The following is a 22,264-nucleotide window of genomic DNA, read 5'->3' on the forward strand; positions in this document are numbered from 1 at the left end:
TTATCTTGTTAATTACCATGTCCTTTTTCCATTTTCTACTGGAATATTCATATTTTTTCCATAAATGCATAGACTTATTTATATAAATGATGTTAACCCTTTGCTATCATATATATTAAACTGTTTTATCCATTCTTTGGTTTAATTTTTCCAATTGTTTTAGAAATAAAATCTGTCAATATTTTACTCTGCGGTTTCTGCCTTGATGTCTATGTATAGTCAAGGCTGTAGAAATACTAGGCTCTGGTGAGGATTGAACGATGCATAAACTCGATGGGCAATCGCAAACAACAATTCTGGTGCAAAAGAAACACGGCTTGAGAAGGGAGCTATGGAATTATGGGCAGGGATAATAACTAGCTCTCATGTTTCACTGAAAAATTTAGTGGCAGAAACATTATATATATATATGTGTATATATATATATAAAATGTTAATTTTTCTTCAGTCCATTAACTCATGTGATTCTAAAAATAGTAACATTTTTGCAAACAAGATCATTAAGCCCATTTGATAAATATTAAGGAAAAAGAAAAGCATAAATATGTCTCCTAGCATCATAGGCAAGTTATGGACTTGTCCATAACTTGATTCAGGTCTTCACTTCCCAGCAGAATCTCTTTTGTATATAACATGTGGTTTCCCCTGTTACTCTTTGCTGAATAAATTGGCTGATGTAAGAATAATCAGTTAAGTTTTTTTAATGACATTAAGTTTATCATGAAATAAAATTCATATTAGTTTTAATACTTTGTTATTTCCTCATAATATACACATTATAGTGTACATTATAGTTTATAATGTGTACATTATGAGAAAATAACATAATACGTTTATTATCAATTTTACTATTATGACATTATAAAAGCAATTTCAGAGAACTAATAATTTATAACATTAAGCCAGAATTATTATTTGATTTTGAGGTATCTTTGTTTAACCCTTGATATTTCCATTGGAAAAAAGAATTGAGTTAGACCACAATTAAAGGAACACATATATGTGATTCTAACTCTATATTTAGTTATAAAAATAGTATCTGAAAATGTTGGCTTATATCATTGGAGCATTTTACATATGTCCAACTATTTTCATAAACTTGGTAAAATAAGATGTATATATTATAGACTGATATGATTTGGCTCTGTGTCCCCACCCAAATCACATGTCAAATTCTAATCCCCATTGTTGGAGATGGCACCTAATGGGAGGTGATTGGATCATGTGGGCGGAGTTCTCACGAATGGTTTATCACCTTTCCCTATGTGTTGTTCTCATGATAGGGAGTGAGCGAGTTATCATGAGACCTGGTTGTTTTAAAAGTGTGTAGCACCTTGCCGCTCTCTATCTTGCTCCTGCTCTGGCCATATAAGACATGCCTTCTTCCCCTTTGCCTTCTGCCATGCCTGGAAGTTTCCTGAGACCTCCTCAGAAGCAGAAGCTGCTATGCTTCCTGTACAGACTTGAGAATTGTGAGCCAATTAATCCTGTTTTTTAAATAAATTATACAGTTTCAGGAATTTTTTTATAACAATGTGAGAACAGACTAATACATAGACCTATAAGATATGGAAAGTGGGTAGCATGTGTCATTGATGTTTTACAACCATAGATACAAAGGCTCAAACAATTTATGAGACTTGCTTAAAACCAAACTTAGCTACATGTTTGTATGAATCATCTAATTCATTCACTACATATTTATTGAGATCACTGTAAGTATCAAGCACTATTCTCACCACAGGGGGCATAACCATGGTGGGCGGGGGGAACTAATGAAAGTCACCTTGTGGGTCATAAGTCTACTGTTAGTGGTGTGGGGGAGAGAGCAGTGAATACATGTAAAAATATGTTTGTATATATATTTTGCATGTATGAATACATATAAAATATGTATGATCTTACAGTATTTTAGAAAGTAGATAATACTATAACAAGGTAAGGGAAATTTGGTGTGCAGGTAAGCTGCAAGGTCATAAAGAGTGGTCAGAAAACCTCCAAAGAAATTCTAGAATGTGAGTGAAGATTTGAGGATGAGATGGAGTGGTGTATAGATATATGAAGGTATCCTGAGGAAGAGCAAACAATTTAACAGCCCATATACTGACCCTTAAGCTGGAGTGTGATGGTTTTTCAAGGAACACTAAAAAGTAAGCATGGACAGAAGAAAGCACATTAGAAGACAATCATAGAAATTAAGGATGTCATGTTAATTGTAGCCAAGTTATGAAGGACTCCATAGAATTTTTAAAATTAGTTTTATATATTTAATATAGCCGGGCACAATGACAGAGCAAGACTCCATCTCAAAAAACAAAAAAATAGCTTTATATATTTCATATAAAGAAACACGTACTCAATTTTAAATAGATTTTGGGCTCACGGAACTTCCATATATCATGCTCAGTTGGATCCAGGGGCTCAAATTATGCCAGTCATTTCTTTCTTTCTTTTTTTTTTTTTCTGCTTTCTTCACTGTAATGACACTATTCTCTACTTGTACTACTTGAATTGCTCCATAAATCTTGAAGATGGCCACTTGTAGCCTTTGCTACCAGTTTAACAACCCCGGTTAAAAATAGTTTTCCCCCGGTGATATTATGCCAATACAAATAAAGAACCTCTACCAATTTTGTTTCATCATGTGTCAACCCCAAAAATGCTCATTATCATGAGACAGACGTAGTGCTACAATTTGACAAATCTAGATTGCATGATAACTTCTATAGCTCAGGTGAGAGGCTTAGATTGATAGTTTACCAGAACCACATCGGATGGGGTCGATTACTTTCCACAAAGAAAGGGATGTCGATGAAAACAAATATCTATCCCTACTTTAATGTCTAGTAAATGGAGTAAAATCATACATATCTTTTTATTTCAAATCCTGTTCTCTTTCTTTTTACAAGAACATTATTTTGGTTGTAAATCCCTTAAATCTCTAGGGTTCTAATTCTTTATATTGTTGACTGGCTAGATATCTCCTTTGTGCCACACCATTGCAAAATCTTGTGTGTCCATGCTCTTTCCAAAATCACATGCACAACTATGTAAGAGGAGCTCTCAGTTTAGAGTGCAAACATCAATAGCACTACTACTCTTCCTGTAGTTTCAAGCAAGTACTCAGAAAAGCACTCTCTATACCTACAATAAAAACCAGAATAGTGTAGCATTAAATTTTTTGTGGAAAAGATACAGACTTCTTGGAAAAAAAAACTCCAAATTTGTATCCTGTAAGTGAAACTACATGATAATGAGTTGTTGAGATCACATTGAGTTCTCTTTTACTTGTTGATGGGCTATGAAAGGGCCAAGGCTATTGGTTATACAGTTGATTCAGAGAAAGAGACTTAGAGGACTCTAGAAATATTCGGTAATTTGCCCTTGCAAGGACTTTCCTGTCTTTAAATAAAATGATTTTAGAGCATGGTGTTCTTAGAATGTGAGTGTTAGTAATCCTTTGGATGTGACCCTAGGTGGATATATGCTATCTGAATTCGGTTCTGTGGCATGTTTACAATTAGGCATATTGACTTGGAATAGGGAAAGTTAGGAATATATTCTGTCGAATTTACCTTAGACAATAGAGGGCTGTGGGAAACTATTTCTCTGAATAACCTACTTCCGTCTGCATACACGTGTGTTCCTGTTTTGTTCTGTTTTGTCTCTATATATGTGAAAAGAACAGTGAAATCAGAGCAATGCTGAGCTACTACGAGTTTAGATTGGAAGTAAGTGCGAACAGCTAATTTGTTAGTTTCAGGAGTTTACTTAACAAACCTGAAGACCGAAGTCAAGAGGCAAAAGGTTGAATTCTTTGCTGTTTCATAGCATGTATCCTTTTGAATCACATAAAAATATATATTTAGTTACCTGTAAATTCTGAAATGTTATCCTCTACAATGCTACTTTATTAGCAATGTAAAAATATGGGAAATACTGTAAAATATTGTTATTACAAACCAGTCCGTCATATTTGTTATTACAGATTCTGAGTGATATAATTTTACCTGTAGTAGTTCTGAATACAATGATAAACAATTTCAGCAAAGAACTGAAGGATATATAATAGGTCATACCATGATTCATTCAAATTCACACTAGGCTCTGGGATTTCTTAATGGAATCTTCAGTCTTTATTGATTTCAAAGAGATCCAGAAACTTAATGACTGCGTGTTTTGTTTTTCCTGTGTGCTAAATTACTTTAGGTAATTAAGACTGCAAAGTAAAATACTTTGAACCATCACTCTTCTAGCTGCCAGGGAGACTTTCATTAGTTTGCACTAAATCCAATTGTATTTGGAATCGGCATCAGTTTTATCAGTAAAATACCTTCCTTTTTGCAACAAATATTGAATAACTTCGTTCTCTAAAACAGGGTTTCTGAAGCTTGGCATTATTGATATTTTGGACTGGGTAATTGTATGGGTTGTTCTGTGCATTGTAGTTTATTTAGCAGGATCCCTGAACTCAAGCCACTACATGTTAATGTAACACTCTTCCCCCACCACACACACACACACACAGAGACACACACACACACGAGTTATGACAACAAAATTTATCCAGCTACTGAATGTCCCCTGAGAAGAAAATCACCCAGGTTGATAACCACGACTCTACAACAATGGCAACTGTCATAAACAAAAGGTGTAGTCAAAAATTTTTAAAGAGGAATATAAGGTTAAAAGTTATGTACTCAAATAACCCTTCCTATTACAGATTACTAATTTAAGTAACAGAAAACTTATGCAATTGACTAAGGTGACACAGAGCCAGGGTTTAAACTCAGCTACTTCAAATTTCTATCAAATGCCTTATAGTTATTCACTATAGAGAAAATAAAATATTATAGATGGTATAAACCTAATTATATTTATTATTTGTTGACGTATTTTTAAAAATTATATTTTATGCAAATTGATACATTCTTAGCAGTTACCCATTTATGTGTAAAGGCTTTTATGTTTTTATGAATGAACTTTTCCTTGTGAAAATAAAATATTCAAATAAGTTTCCGGCTTTGATTAAAACAGAAATGTTAATGCAAAACATATCATTAGAAAAGAGAAAGAATACTTATTATCATTAGAGCTTGAGATATTCATCATATACATTGTAAATTTTTGATTAGAAATATTCCACACTAAAATAAATTATATTAAATAAATTAATTATGTTAAATGTTAAATTAACTATGTTAAAATATGTTAATATTTTTATAATATTAAGAAAAATAAAAAATTATTTGAAAGTTTTTCATTGTCCCTAGTGTTTTATCTGAAGGAGATTGCTAGTATGTGTTTGTGTGTACATGTGTGTGTTGTGAATAATCAGAATTGAAATATAATTTTCTTCCTGAATCAATTTTCTAAATGTATTGTCTTTACAATTCAATTACATGTTTAAAATGCACTACTACCCTTCTTCGTAAGTTTCTATTGCTACTGTAACAAATCATCATAAGTTTAGAGGCTTAAAAAACACAAATTTATTATCTTCCAGTTCTGCAGGTCAGAAATCCAACACAGGTCTCACTGGGTTAAAATTAAGGTGTCAGCAAGGCTGAATTACTTTCTGGAATCTCTTTTCCAGAACATAAAGTCTCAGTGGAATCTCCACTGAGAACTTTTACCCTTTCTAGCTGCCTAAAAATCATTTCTTAATAACTCCTGTATTATTCTCCCCTTCAGGAGATTTTATTCTAACTGCTGTTGGGGGTGTTGGATGATGATTCTTTCTGGTTACTTCCTGCTAAAAAGGGGTGTGGTGTGGGGGGACAGCAGTTGTGGCTCCTTCTGAGGTTGGTCCAAGGGTTCTCAGAAGAATGGTGTGTCCATGTGTGGCTCTGTCTGCAGCACCTTTTGGTGTTTGATTACTTTTAGGCAAAAAGAGATAAATTTTACAAGAAGGTTTAAAATATAGAGTTAGAATATGAGTATTAAGATTACCACTGTTAGTGGGCGTACTGTAAACATTAACTATGACAATAGTTACACCAACGGATTGTAATACCGATCTGCCTCCACTAGATGTCACAGTACACTACAAGAAAAGTTAATGTAAACGTAACATTTTCCTTGAGAAAAACATACGTTTCCCCCTTGACTTGACATTAGGGGATAATTTTAGGCTTAGGCCTTTCTTATAACTTGTGATATGATTAAGAGAAATACATTATTAGGTGGTTAAAACAACTTTAGTGTCAATCTTGGCAATTATTTCCATTTAATTATTAAATTCTTAAATGACTTTCACAGACCCTCTTAAAACATATTCAAACGTTTTGACTTGTCCCAACATTATTCCGCAAAACAACCAGTCATTTCCTTTTGGAAAAGAATTAACCATACAAGAGCCTTTCTTATAAAAAATCTCTTTTTTATAACCTTCTTTCCATAGCTTAGTGTACCATATTATCTTCAATTATATAATCTTCAATAAAAAGTCCTATCAAACTTAATGATAGTAAAACTTTCATGCTTACTTCTTGACTGTAACTAGCACTCCTGCCACAAGCAAAAAAAATCTTGACTAAATCCTTCCTGCAATTATTAATCCTGCTATAAAGATGATAATTAGGCAAAATATTACAGCCATTAGAATTTTAAAACCAGAATTCCACACTGTGGGTACCACAGTGTATAGTTTTATTGCAAATAATAGTGTGACTATAACAATTTCCACAAAAGTGGTATAGTAAATAATTTTTGTTTAAAATTTTACTTGCCAAGATATAACATTTCCCTTCGGGGATTTATGAAGTTACAAACGCAATTCCATGTGTAGTTAAAATCTCCCTGCAAATACGCATTAAAAAGAAGTTCTATTATTTGGCGGTGAATTCTGAGAGGAAAGGTAGAGTAATAAAAAGTATTTGTTGAGGTAAAGGAGTGGGACTGAGTAAGATGACTGTCCCTCACTCAGTTACTTATCTTTTATGATTTTCAGCCTAAGATCTTCTATTTCTCCACATTGATATTTGAGATGTTCCTCTGGTCTGTCAGGGGTTGCTCCCTCAGCTCTTCAGGCATTGACTTTAGTGTGATGTATTCAGAAGTTGATACCTGTAACGTTTACTGCTGAGGGGGTTGAAAGAACAACTGTATAGGGCCCTTTCCAGCTTGGTTTAAAGAAGGAGAGAGAGAGATGAGTTTTCACTAATACCAAATATCTTAGGTTGAGTAAAGGTGGTCCTATTTCTTGGGGCTGCTCCTTTGCTAGTTGTGTCAATTTCTATCGAAAGTGAGCTAGAGAAGGTAGATGCTTAACCAACTTAGAGGTTTCCTGCCTGAAAACAATCTCTAAGCACATTGATAAGTTTTCTTTTCCTAAGTGAAAACCCTGGTGAAGGATTTTAAGGACTTTCCATTGGCTGGGGGCTGGCAAATCGAGTTCGCCATCCTCTGACCGTAGCTATCCTGAAGGATGAGAAGTATACCCTTGAGAAGTGGCTCATTCTATTTCTGCAGGGAAATAATGAGGCTTAATTTTTCTTATGGAGCCTTCCTTGATTAGGATGGCTTGAAGTGTGTTAATCCCTTGAGGCTTCCTTGCCACTGACTTAGCTGCCTGATCAGCTAACCTATTTCCTTTGGCTACTTTATCTGTTTCCTTTTGATATTCCTTACAATGCACCCCTGCTATTTCTTGTGGAAGGAAAACTGAGGATAATATCCTGCTAATTTCCTGGTAATATTTTATAGTAGATCCATTAGTGATAAGAGAATGTCTTTCCATTTAAATTGCAGCATGAGCATGAAGAACTAAGAAAGCATACTTGGAGTTAGTATAAAAGTCAGCTACCTTCCCCTTGCTTAATTTAAGTGGTCTTATAAGAACTTTCAGTTCAGCTAATTGAGTGCTTGTGTCTGGGGAGAGACATTATTTAGACGTTATTCTGCCTTATGTATTGTTTGCTTTACTGGCTGTTTGTTAGCTAAACGCTCCCCCTAGAGGACAGTAATCCTGCCACATTATGTGGGGTGTAAACAGGTAAATTATTTCCTAGGGTTAATTTGGAGGCTTTTCTGATGAGTAGAGCTACTGTGGCAGTGGTTTGGAAGCATGTATAAATAATAGGTCCTCCTAATTGCAACTAAAAGTTGAGAAAAATATTGGATTAGAGTTTGTCCTGAGACTCCCCTTACAGTTATACTACAGGAAGAGGGGAGGCCTAAATTAGAGAGGAGCAAAGAGAGAGACAGGCTCTAGTGTTCAGAAGGAGGTCTACTTTCCTTCCTTCAATTTCCAGAATTACCCAGGGCTCCTGTGCTGTTATGGTACTTTAGCCAACAGAGCCAGAGTTTGAGCCCCAAGACCCACCAATCCTACTGGACCATCTGTGAGACTGGTTCTGAATCCAGTGACCTGTGCCTTCGGGGGCAATTTGATCTCCAGTGGTCTATACCTCAGGCTGGACCTGGTCGAGGTGGCTTCTTCTTGCTGTTTGGGCACTCCTTCTTAAAATGCCCTGGGTTGCCACACTGATAGCAACTAACGGATGCACCTGGGTGATCCCGGACTTTGCAAACTTGCAAAGCAGCTATTAGAGACTTTGTCATTCTCCTGAGCTTCTTCTCTATCTTTTAGGTCTCTTCCTGGTCCCTATTATAAAAGACCAAAGTGGCCACCTCAAGGAGGTTTTCCAAGACCCTATCTTGTCCTATAGTTTACTTCTATAGTTTCCTTCTAATATTGGAAGTTGCCTGTGTAATAAACTTAAGCTTTAGAATGAGCTGTCCCTCAATCGAATCAAAGGATAAGGAGGAGTACTCTTTTAGTGCCTCTCTCAACCTTTCCACAAGGCTGCAGGATTCTCATCTGGCTTTTGGTCTATCATGGACAGTTTAGAGTAATTAATAGATTTTGCCCTACTCTTTCATAGGCCCTCTAAAATATATATTAAAAAGTGTTTTATTTTCCATTCAGCTGTGGAGCTGTTGGGATTCCAATTAGGGTTGTCAAGAGGAACTGCTTCCCTTCCTATTGGAAATTGTGTTTCCGCTATTTCTTCCCTTTCCCTATCTCTTTTCTTCCCTTCTGTTGTATTATAGGAGGTATATTGCTCATCTCTGAAATTATCTGCTACCTGCAGTACTGCCTGCTGTGGTTAGGGTTTGGTTTAGGAGCAGCATAACATCTTTCCATGTGAGGTGAAACACCTAAGTTAAAATTCTGAAAACCTTTTATATACCTATTGGGGTCATTAGAAAATTGGCCTAGTTCTTCCTTTATTTGCCTAAGGTCCTGTAATGAGAAGAAAACTTAAAGTGGCCCCAAATAAGGGGAATTATGAGATCTTTCCCCTGGAAACTGCCTTTCTAATTGGGGAATTATTTTATATAGGCTTACCTCATATGCCTGTTAAAAAAGCTAGCTCGATCTTATGACACTTGCAAAGGTTAATAAAAATGCCATGCTCTTGTGCAAAATAAAATGAGTCACTTTTCTCTTTAAAGTAGTGAGGTTAAACAAGTTCCAGTGTTTCAGAGTGCACTCCAAAAGGGTGCAAGCTGAAGATAATCTGTTACCCATCTAGAAAAAGAAGTGAGAATAAAAGCATCTTTTTAGTCCTCCCTTCTTTCATTGTGACCCAGGGTGGAGCAGGAGAAGAAGACAGTGGGAGCATCCCCCTAACTATTTTCTCTCCTCAGTTCCTAAGTGCCAGCACTGTGTTAAATATTTCACCTAAGGTTGCCGGCGTAGCCCTCCAAGCCATGGAACCAGATGAGCTAAGTGATTGGATTAGCCATGCTTGACCCACTCAACCTTAGCTTATCTGCCTGTTGTGATCCCCTTTGACTTCCTAAACTTGTGTGATCTCCCTGGCTCCCTGAAAAATGGATCTCCAGAGAGACTATGTCATCTTTGGGCAAGGCTGCTTTAATGGAGGGAATGTTCTATATTGCCTGCTACTATAAACTGTGCTAAAACATTTACCCTTAGCAAAGTGGTTCCAGTTAACTTCTGAAGTTAAAAACTCCTTACTAATTAACTACTGCTCCAACTGGAGACAGAAATGAATGTAGGGACCTAATGACAATTTTCCTGCTGATGGGGAGAGGTGAAGTCAGCTGGGCTTCTGGGTTGGGTGGGGACTTGCAGAACTTTTGTGTCTAGCTAAAGGATTGTAAATGCACCAATCAGCACTCTGTGTCTAGCTAAAGGATTGTAAATGCACCAATCAGCACTCTGTAAATTGGACCAATCAGCTCTCTGTAAAATGGACCAATCAGCATGATGTGGGTGGTGCCAAATAAGGGAATAAAAGTTGGCCACCAAAGCCAGCAGTGGCAAACCACTGTGATCCCCTTCCACACTGTGGAAGGTTTGTTCTTTTGCTCTTCACAATAAATCTTGCTGCTGCTCACTCTTTGGGTCCACACTACCTTTTTGAGCTGTAACACTCACCGCGAGGGTCTGTGGCTTCAATCCTGAAGTCAGCAAGACCACAAACCCATCAGAAGAAAGAAACTCTGGGCACATCTGAACATCTGAAGGAACAAACTCCAGACACACCATCTTTAGAGCTGTAACACTCACCGTGAGGGTCAACAGCTTCATTCTTGAAGTCAGTGAGACCAAGAACCCACCAGAAGGAATAAATTCCACACACAATGAGACAGTATCAGGTCTAAAATCTGGTGATGGAGGACATTTTACTCCTAAGCTCTGTTGATGGCAGAGCTTTCCTATTCACAGAAGTAGCTTTTCTAGCTGTGTGAAAAGAGAGGATTAGGAAACTGCAGTGTTACCAGACTGACAGTGTACCTCATGAAGAGGATTTCTACTTCCATGAGATGGTTATGTTGGCTTAGAAATACTATGTGCTCACCACAGAAAGCATACAGAGAGATGCTTAATGGGTTACTGCCTGTGGTGATTGCCAATCCTAAAAGAACTATTTCCCTGAAGTGTAAAAATTTCCACACATTGCACACACACACAAAGAAGAAAGACAAGTGACCACAGAGAGAAAAGGAAGAAAAATTTTGTGACAGGATAACTGGAGATCCATTACCAACATCCAGATGGCTACTGGAGGCTGGGTTCAGTCCAGAAGCCTTTGAATAACACCAGGGTGTGCCCTGGCCAGAAATTCTCATTTGCCCAAGGACATCTCATAGCTTAACACAATGGCTAGCAATTCCATGAAAGGAAACTGGTTTGAATAAAGCCTTGAGATTAAAGGACAGAATTGAAGTTCACTCCATACTCACCACTCTGATGTTTCTACCTTCCATTCTGATTCCAATTGCAAATGAGCCCCCAAAATGAAACGACTCTGTTGTCTGTGGTACAACAGAGTCATGGTGGAGAGAGAATTCAGAATATATGTTTTTCAAACTCAACTAATAACATGTTTAAAACATGATCCTTTCATTGTAAGTTGTAATTCAATAAAGTTGATTAAGAATATCCAGCTTTAGGTATTTTTATATGTTTGTGATGTATAAATATACAACATTTTTTGAAAGTTTCTGTTGAGATCTATTAGAAACATGAAAATAAATAATGTCTTACAAGTTTAATCAGTCCATCTTGACTGCTTACTGTAAAACTTTCATAATTAGCTCAAATTAAATATTGCTTAATAAAAAAATTCCTGTTGTTACACAACATTGTTTCCAATCCTAAAAATTCATTTTTACATTATTTAAATCTTTATCTAAATAGTTCTGCTGAGGCAGTTCCAAGATGACTGAATAGGAACAGCTCCAGACTATAGCTCCCAGTGTGTATGATGCAGAAGATGGGTGATTTCTGCATTTCCAACTGAGGTACCGGGTTCATCTCACTGGGGCATGTTGGACAGTGGGTGCCAGACAGTGGGTGCAGCCCACCGAGTGAGAGTTGAAGCAGGATGAGGCATCACCTTACCCAGGAAGCTCAAGGGCTCAGGGAATTCCCTTTCCTGGCCAAGGGAAGCTGTGACAGACAGCACCTGGAAAATCGGGTCACTCCCACCCTAATACTGTGCTTTTCCAAGGGTCATAGCAAATGGCACATCATGAGATTATATCCCGTGCCTGGAGAGTCCCACACCCAGGGAGCCTCACTCACTGCTAGCACAGCAGTCTGAGATAGAACTGCAAGGTGGCAGCGAGGTTTGGGGAGGGGCGCCCACCATTCCTGAGGCTTGAGTAGGTAAACAAAGTAGCAGGGAAGCTTGAAATGGGTGGAGCCCACTGCAGCTCAAGGAGGCCTGCCTGCCTCTGTAGACTACACCTCTAGGGGCAGGGCATAGCTGAACAAAAAGCAGCAGAAACCTCTGCAAATTTAAATGTCCTGGTCTGACAGCTTTGAAGAGACTAGTGGTTCTCCCAGCATAGAGTTTGAGATCTGAGAATGGATAGACTGCCTCCACAAGCAGGTCCCTGATCCCCAAGTAGTCTAACTGGGAGGCACCCCCGAGTACGGGCAGACTGATACCTCACATGGCCGGGTATCCCTCTGAGATGAAGCTTCCAGAGGAACGATCAAGCAGCAACATTTGCTGTTCAGCAATATTCGCTGTTCTGCAGCTTCCTCTGCTGATGCCCAGGCAAACAGGGTCTGGAGTGGACCTCCAGCAAACTCCAACAGACCTGCATCTGAGGGTCCTGACTCTCAGTAGGAAAACAAACAAACAGAAAGGACACCCACACCAAAAGCCCATCTGTATGTCATCATCATCAAAGACCAAAGGTAGATAAAACCACAAAGATGGGGATAAAACAGAGCAGAAAAGCTGAAAATTCTAAAATTCAGAGTGCCTCTCCCCCTCCAAAGGAATGCAGCTCCTTGCCAGCAATGGAACAAAGCTGGAAGGAGAATGACTTTGACAAGTTGAGAGAAGAAGGCTTCAGACGATCAAACTTCTCTGAGTTAAAGAAGGAAGTTTGAACTCATCACAAAGAAGCTAAAAAACTTGAAAAAAGATGAGATGAATGGCTAACTAGAATAACCAGTATAGAGAAGTCCTTAAATGACCTGATGGAGCTGAAAAACATGGCACGAGAACTATGTGACAAATGCACATGCTTCAGTAACTGATTCAATCAACTGGAAGAAAGGGTATCAGTGATTGAAGATCAAATAAATGAAATGAAGCGAGAAGAGAAGTTTAGAGAAAAAAGAGTAATAAGAAATGAACAAAGCCTCCAAGAAATATGGGACTATGTGAAAAGACCAAATCTACATCTGATTGGTGTATCTGAAAGTGACAGGGAAAATGGAACAAGTTGGAAAACACTCTGCAAGATATTATCCAGGAGAACCTCCCCAACCTAGCAAAGCACGCCAACATTCAAATTCAGGAAATACACAGAATGCCACAAAGATACTCCTCAAGAAGGGCAACTCCAAGACACATAATTCTCATATTCACCAATGTTGAAATGAAGGAAAAAATGTTAAGGACAGCCAGAAAGAAAGGTTTGGTTACCCACAAAGGGAAGCCCATCAGACTAACAGTGGATCTATCAGCAGAAACTCTACAAGCCAGAATAGAGTGGGGGCCAATATTCAACATTCTTAAAGAAAAGAATTTTCAAACCAGAATTTCATATCCAGCCAAACTAAGCTTCATAAGTGAAGGAGAAATAAAATCCTTTACAGACAAGCAAATGCTGAGAGGTTTTGTCACCACCAGGCCTGAAGGAAGAGATCCTGAAGGAAGCACTAAACATCGAAAGGAACAACCAGTACCAGCCACTGCAAAAACATGCCAAAATGTAAAGTCCATTGATGCTAGGAAGAAACTGCATCAACTAACGAGCAAAATAACCAGCTAACATCATAATGACAGGATCAAATTCACAAATGACAATATTAACCTTAAATGTAAATGGGCTAAATGCTCCAATTAAAAGACACAGACTGGCAAATTGGATAAAGAGTCAAGACCCATCAGTGTGCTGTATTCAAGAGACCAATCTCACGGGCAGAGACACACATAGGTTCAAAATAAAGGGATGGAGGAAGATCCACCAAGCAAATGGAAAACAAAAAAAGGCAGGGGTTGCAATCCTAGTCTCTGATAAAACAGACTTTAAATCAACAAAGATCAAAAGAGACAAAGAAGGCCATTACATAATGGTAAAGGCATCAATTCAACAAGAAGAGCTAACTATCCTAAATATATATGCACCTAACACAGGAGCACCCAGATTCATAAAGCAAGTCGTTAGAGATTTACAGAGAGACTTAGACTCCCACACAATAATAATGGGAGACTTTTACACCCTATTGTCAGCATTAGATAGTTCAACAAGACAGAAAGTTAACAAGAATATCCAGGAATTGAACTCAGCTCTGCACCAAGCAGACCTAACAGACATCTACAGAACTCTCGACCCCAAATCAACAGAATATACATTCTTCTCAGCACTACATTGCACTTATTCCAAAATTGATCACATAGTTGGAAGTAAAGCACTCCTCAGCAAATGTAAAAGAACAGAAATTATAACAAACTGTCTCTCAGACCACAGTGCAATCAAACTAGAACTCAGGACTAAGAAACTCACTCAAAACCGCTCAACTACATGGAACCTGAACAACCTGCTCCTGAATGACTATCAGGTACATAATGAAATGAAGGCAGAAATAAAGATGTTCTTTGAAACCAATGAGAACAAAGACACAACATACCAGAATCTCTTGGACACATTTAAGGTAGTATATAGAGGGAAACTTATAGCACTAAATGTCCACAAGAGAAAGCAGGAAAGATCTAAAATTGACACCCTACCATCACAATTAAAAGAACTAGAGAAGCAAGAGCAAACACATTCAAAAGCTAGCAGAAGGCAAGAAATAACTAAGTTCAGAGCAGAACTGAAGGAGATAGAGACACAAAAACCCTTCAAAAAATCAATGAATCCAGGAGCTGGTATTTTTTGAAAAGATCAACAAAATTGACAGACCGCTAGCAAGACTAAGAAAGAAGAAAAGAGAGAAGAATCAAATAGACACAATAAAAAATGATAAAGGGGATATCACCACCTAACCCACAGGAATACAAACTACCATCAGAAAATACTATAACACCTCTATGCAAATAAACTAGAAAACCTAGAGAAACCGATAAATTCCTGGACACATACACCCTCCCAAGACTAAACCAGAAAGAAGCTGAATCCCTGAATAGACTAATAACAGGTCGTGAAATTGAGACAATAATTAATAGCCTACCAACCAAAAAAAGTCCAGGACCAGATGGATTCACAGCTGAATTCTACCAGAGATACAAGGAGCTGGTACCATTATTCCTGAAACTATTCCAATCAATATAAAAAGATGGAATCCTCCCTAACTCATTTTATGAGGCCAACATCATCCTGATACCAAAGCCTGGAAGAGACACAACAAAAAAAAAGAGCATTTTAGACCAATATCCCTGATGAACATCGATGCAAAAATCCTCAATAAAATACTGGTAAACCAAATCTAGCAGCACATCAAACAGCTTATCCACCATCATCAAGTGGGCTTCATCCCTGGGGTGCAAGGCTGGTATGACATATGCAAATCAATAAAAGTAATCCAGCATATAAACAGAACCAAAGACAAAAACCACATTATTATCTCAATAGAGGCAGAAAAGGCCTTTGACAAAATTCAGCAGCACTTCATGCTAAAAATTCTCAATAAATTCGGTATTGATGGAACATATCTCTAAATAATAAGAGCTACTTATGACAAACCCACAGCCAATATCATACTGAATGGGCAAAAACTGGAAGCATTCCCCTTGAAAACTGGCACAAGACAGGGATGCCCTCTCTCACCACTCCTATTCAACATAGTGTTGGAAGTTCTGGCCAGGGCAATCAGGCAAGAGAAAGAAATCAAGGGTATTCAATTAGGAAAACAGGAAGTCAAATTGTCCCTGTTTGCAGATGACATGATTGTATATTTAGAAAACCCCATCATTTCAGCCCAAAATCTCCTTAAGCTGATAAGCAACTTCAGCAAAGTTTCAGGATACAAAATCAATGTGCAAAAATCACAAGCATTCTTATACACAAATAACAGACAGAGAGCCAAATCATGACTGAACTCCCATTCACAATTGCTTCAAAGAGAATAAAATACCTAGGAATCCAACTTACAAGGGATGTGAAGGACCTCTTCATGGAGAACTACAAACCACTACTCAATGAAATAAAAGGGGACACAAACAAATGGAAGAACATTCCATGCTCATGGATAGGAAGCATCAATATCATGAAAATGGTCATACTGCCCAAGGTAATTTATAGATTCAATGCCATCCCCATCAAGCTAACAATGACTTTCTTCACAGAATTGGAAACAAACAAACAAAAAAAAACTACTTTAAAGTTCATATGGAATCAAAAAAGAGCCTGCATTGCCAAGACAATCCTAAGCCAAAAGAACAAAGCTGGAGGCACCACGCTACCTGACTTCAAACTACACTACAAGGCTACAGTAACCAAAACAGCATGGTACTGGTACCAAAACAGAGATATACACCAATGGAACAGAACAGAGCCCTCAGAAATAATGCCACACACCTACAATCATCTGATCTTTGACAAATCTGACAAAAACAAGAAATGGGGAAATGATTCCCTATTTAATAAATGGTGCTGGGAAAACTGGCTAGCCATATGTAGAAAGCTGAAACTGGATCCCTTCCTTACATATTATACAAAAATTAATTCAAGATGGATTAAAGACTTAAATTTTAGACCTAAAACCATAAAAACCCTAGAAGAAAACCTAGGCAATACCATTCAGGACATAGGCATGGGCAAGGACTTCATGTCTAAAACACCAAAAGCGATGGCAACAAAAGTCAAAATCGACAAATGGGATCTAATTAAACTAAAGAGCTTCTGCACAACAAAAGAAACTACCATCAGAGTGAACAGGCAACCTACAGAATGGGAGAAAATGTTTGGAATCTACTCATCTGACAAAGGGCTAATATCCAGAATCTGCAAAGAACTCAAACAAATTTACAAGAAAAAACCCCATCAAGAAGTGGGCCAAGGACATGAACAGAAACTTCTCAGAAGACATTTATGCAGCCAACAGACACATGAAAAAATGCTCATCATCACTGGTCATCAGAGAAATGCAAATCAAAACCACAATGAGATACCATCTCACACCAGTTAGAATGGCAATCATTAAAAAGTCAGGAAACAACAGGTGCTGGAGAGGATGTGGAGAAATAGAAACACTTTTATACTATTGGTGAGACTGTAAACTAGTTCAACCATTGTGGAAAACAGTGTGGTGATTCCTCAAGGATCTAGAACTAGAAATACCATTTGACCCAGCCATCCCATTACTGGGATGGATTATAAATCATGCTGCTAGAAAGACACAAGCATACGTTGTTTATTGTGGCACTATTCACAATAGCAAAGACTTGGAACCAACCCAAATATTCATCATTGATAGACTGGATTAAGAAAATGTAACACATATACATCACGGAATACTATGCAGTCATAAAAAAGGATGAGTTCATGTCTTTTATAGGGACCTGGATGAAGCTGGAAACCATCATCCTGAGCAAACTATCACAAGGACAGAAAACCAAACACCACATGTTCTCTCTCATAGGTGGGAACTGAATAATGAGATCACTTGGACACAGGAAGGGGTACATGACACACCAGGGCCTGTCGTGGGGTGAGAGGAGGAGGGATGGATAGCATTAGGAGATATACCTAATGTGGATGACGAGTTAATGGGTGCAGCACACCAACATGGCACATGTATACATATGTAACCAACCTGCTCGTTGTGCACGTGTACCCTAGAACTTAAAGTATTAAAAAAAAATTTTTTAATCAACTCCAAAAATAATAGTTGTGCTTTGTATTTTCATTATTTTTCTAACTTTTATTTTAAGTTCATGGGTATACGTGCAGTTTTGTTACATAAATAGTTACACTTGTGTCATGGTGGTTTATTGTACAGATTATTTTGCCACTCAGGTATTAAACCTAGAACCCATTAGCTATTTCTCCTGATCCTCTCCCTCCTTTTACTCTCCACCCTGCAATAGGCCCCAATGTGTGTTTTTTCTCTCTATGTGTCCATGTGTTCTCATCATTTAACTCCTACTTATTGGTGAGAACATGCGGTATTTGGTTTTCGGTTCCCGCATTGGTTTTCTAAGGATAATGGCCTCCAGTTCCATCCATATTCTTTCAAAGGTCATGATATAATCGGTGGCCATTTAAGTTGATTTCGTGTTTTTGCTATTGTGATTAGTGCTGTAAGGAACATGTGCATGCATGTGTCTTTATAATAGAACAATTTATATTCCTCTGGATATATACCCAGTAATGGGATTGCTGGGTCAAATGATAGTTCTGTTTTTAGCTCTTTGAGAAATTGACACACTGTCTTCCACATGGATGAACTAATTTACACTCTCACCAACGGTGTATAAGCATTCCTTTTTCTCTGCAATCTCATCAACATCTGTTATTTTTTGACTTTTTAGTAATAGCCATTCTTACTTGTATGAAATAGTATCTCATTGTGGTTTTGATTTGCATTTCTCTAATGGTCAATGATGCTGAGCTTTTCTTCACATGATTGTTGACCATATGTATGTCTTATTTTGAAAAGTGCCTGCTTATGTCCACTTTTTAATGTGGTTGTTTGTTTTTTCTTGTAAACCTGTTTAAGTTCCTTATAAATGCTGCGCATTAGACCTTTGTCAGATATGTAGTTTGCAAAAATTTTCTCTCATTTTGTAGGCTGTCTGTTTACTCCATTGATAGTATCATTTGCTGTGCAGAAGCTCTTTAAGTAGAAATATTTATGTATCCTAGTGCTTATCATTTGTCAATTTTTGCTTTTGTAGCAATTGCTTTTGGCAACTTCATCATGAAATCTTTGCCTTTTCCTATGTCCATAATAGTATTGCCTAGGTCTTCTAGGGTTTTTTTATGGCTTTATATTTTACATTTAATCTTTAATTCATCGTGAGTTGATTTTTGTGTATGGTGTAAGAAAAGGTCCAGTTTCAGTTTTCTACATATGACTAGCCAGTTATCCCAGCATCATTTATTGAATAGGGAATCCTTTTCCAATTGTTTGTTTTTGTCAAGTTTGTCAAAGATAAGATAGGTGTAGGCATGCAATCTTATTTCTGTATTCTCTATTCTGTTCCACTGGGCTGTGTGTCTGTTTTTAAACCAGTACCATTTTGTTTGGTTACTATAGTTCTGTAGTATAGTTTGAAGTTGGATAGCAGGCTGCCTCCATCATTATTATTTTTGCTTAAGATTGCCTTGGTTATTATGGCTGTTTTTTGAGTGCATTTGAACTTTAAAATATATTTTTCTAGTTCTGTGAAGAATTGTAATAGTAGTTTAATAGGAATAGTATTAAATCTATGTATTGCTTTGGGTAGTATGGCCATTTTCACAATTGATTCTTCCTATCCATGAGCCTGGAATGTTGTTTCATTTGTGTCATCACTGATTTCTTTGAGCAGTGTTTTATAGTTCTCCTTGTAGACATCTTTTACCTCCCTGGTTAGCTTTATTCCTAGGTATTTTATTCTTTTTGTGGCAGTGGTGAATGGGATTGCATTCCTGATTTGGCTCTAGCTTGACTGTTGTTGGTGTACAAGAATGTTAGTGAGTTTTGCATATTGACTTGTGTCCTGAGACTTTGCTGAAGTTGTTTATCAGTTTATCAAGTTTTGGGGCTCAGAATATGCAGTTTTCTAAACATGGAATCATGTAATCTGCAAGCAGGCACTAGTTTTACTTTCTCGTTTTCTATTTGAATACATTTTATTTCATTCATTTGCCTCATTGCCCTGGCCAAGACTTCCAATACTATGTTAAAAAGGAGACACTATCCTTGTCTTATGCCAGCCTTTAGGGGGAATGCTTCCAGATTTTACATATTCAGTGTGAGGCTGGCTATGGGTTTGTTAATAGAAGGCGCTTATTATATTGAAGTATGTCCCTTCAATAACTAGTTTATTGAGAGTTTTTAACATGAAGGAGTTTTGAATTTTACTGAAAACCCTTATTGCATCTATTGAAATAATCATGTGTTTTTGTCCTTAGTTTGATTGGGATGAATTACATTTATTGATTTGCATATGTTGAACCAGCCTTGAATCCCGGGAATGAAGCCAACTTGATTGTGGTGGATAAGCTTTTTGATGTGCTGCTGGATTCAGTTTGCTAATATTTGTTGAGGATTTTTGAACTGATATTCATCAAGGATATAGGCCTTAGGTTTTTTGTTGCTGTTGTTTTTCTGTTTCTGCCAGATTTTGATATCAAGAAGATGCTTGCCTCATAAAATGAGTCAGGGTAGAGTCCCTCCTCCTCAATTTTTTAAAATAGTTTCAGCAGAAATGGTACCAGCTCTTATTTGTACATCTAGTACAATTCAGCTGTGAATCCGTTGTATCCTGGGCCTTTTTTGGTTGGTAAGCTATTCATCACTGTCTCAATTTCAGAACTTGTTACTGGTCTGTTCAGGGGTTCAGTTTCTTCCTGGTTCAATCTTGAGAGGTTGTATGTGTCCAGGAATTTATCCATTTCTTCTAGAATTTCTATTTTATGTGCATAGAGGTGTTTATAATATACTCTGATTATTATTTGTATTTCTTTGGGGTCAGTGGTAATACCCTCCTTGTTATTTCTGATTGTGTTTATTGAGTCTTCTCTCATTTATTAGTCTAGCTAGTGGTCTATTTTATTTTTTTCAGAGAAACACCTCCTGGATTTATTGATCTTTTGAGTGCTTTTTAGTGACTCATTCTCCTTCAGTTCAGCTCTGATTTTGGTTATTTCTTGTCTTCTGCTAGCGCTGGGATTTATTTTTTCTTGGTTGTCTAGTTATTTTAGTTGTGATGTTAGGTTGTTATCTTGAGATCTTTCTAACTTGTTAATGTGGGCATTTAGTGCTACAAATTTCCCTGGTAACACTGCATTAGCTGTGTCCCAGAGATTCTGGCATGTTGTATCTTTGTTCTCATTAGTTTCAGAGAACCATTTGACTTTTGCCTTAATTTCATTATTTACCTAAACGTCATTCCTGAGAAGGTTACTCAATTTCCATGTAATTGTATGGTTTTGAGTAAATTTCTTAGACTTGATTTCTAATTTGATTATGCTGTTGTCAGAGGGATTGTTTATTATGATTTCAGTTTTTTTGCATTTGCTGAGGAGTGTGTTACTTTGATTATGTTATCAATTTTAGAGTACATGCCGTGTGGCAATAAGAATAATGTATATTCTGTTGCTTTTTGGTGGAGAGTTCTGTAGATATCTACAAGGGCCATTTGATCTTGTGCTGAATTCATGTCCTGAAAATCTTTCTTAATTTTCTTTCATGATGATCTGTTTAATATTGTCAGTGGGGTGTTAAAGTTTCCAACTATTATCTTGTGGGAGTCTAAGTCTCTTTGAAGTTTTCTAAGAACTTGTTTTATGAATCTGGGTTGCTCTTGTGTTGGGTGCATATATATTTAGGACAGTTAGATCTTCTTGTTGAATTGAACCATTTATATTTATATAATACCCCTTTTTGTCTTTTTTGGTATTTGTTGGTTTAAGTCTGTTGTGTGTGAACTTATGATTGCAACTGCTGCTTTTTTTTTTTTTTTTCTGTTTTCCATTTTTTCGGTAAATTATCTCCATTCCATTATTTTGAGACTGTGTGTGTCATTGCATGTGAGATGGGTCTCTTGAAGATGGCATACCATTGGGTTTTGGTTCTTTATCCAGCTTTCCATTCTGTGCCTTTTAATTTGGGCATTTATCCCATTTACATTTAAAGTTAGTATTGTATGTGTGGATGTGATTCTGTTATTATGATGTTTTGCAGGCTTGCTTATGTGGTTGCTTTTTAGTGTCCCTGTTCTCTGTACTTTAGTGTGTTTTTGTCGTGGCTGGTAAATTTCCAAATTTCATGCTTCCTTCAGGAGCTCTTGCAAGGCAGGCCTGTGACAACAAATTTCCCCAGCTTTTGCTTGCTTGTAAAGAATCTTATTTATCCTTTGCTTATAAAGCTTTGGCCGGATATGAAATTCTGGGTTGGAAATTATTTTCTTTGAGAACGTTGAATATTGGTTCCCAATCTCTTCTAGGCTGTAGGGTTTCTGTTGAGATGTCTACTGTTAGTCTAATTGTCTTCTCTTTGAACGTAATCTAACCTCTCTCTCTAGCTGCCTTTAACATTTTTTCCTTCACTTCGACCTTGGAGAATCTGATGATTTTGAGTCTTGGGATGACATTCTCATCAAGT

This window comes from Macaca nemestrina, chromosome 9 (assembly GCF_043159975.1).
Source record: "Macaca nemestrina isolate mMacNem1 chromosome 9, mMacNem.hap1, whole genome shotgun sequence".
NCBI lineage: Eukaryota > Metazoa > Chordata > Mammalia > Primates > Cercopithecidae > Macaca > Macaca nemestrina.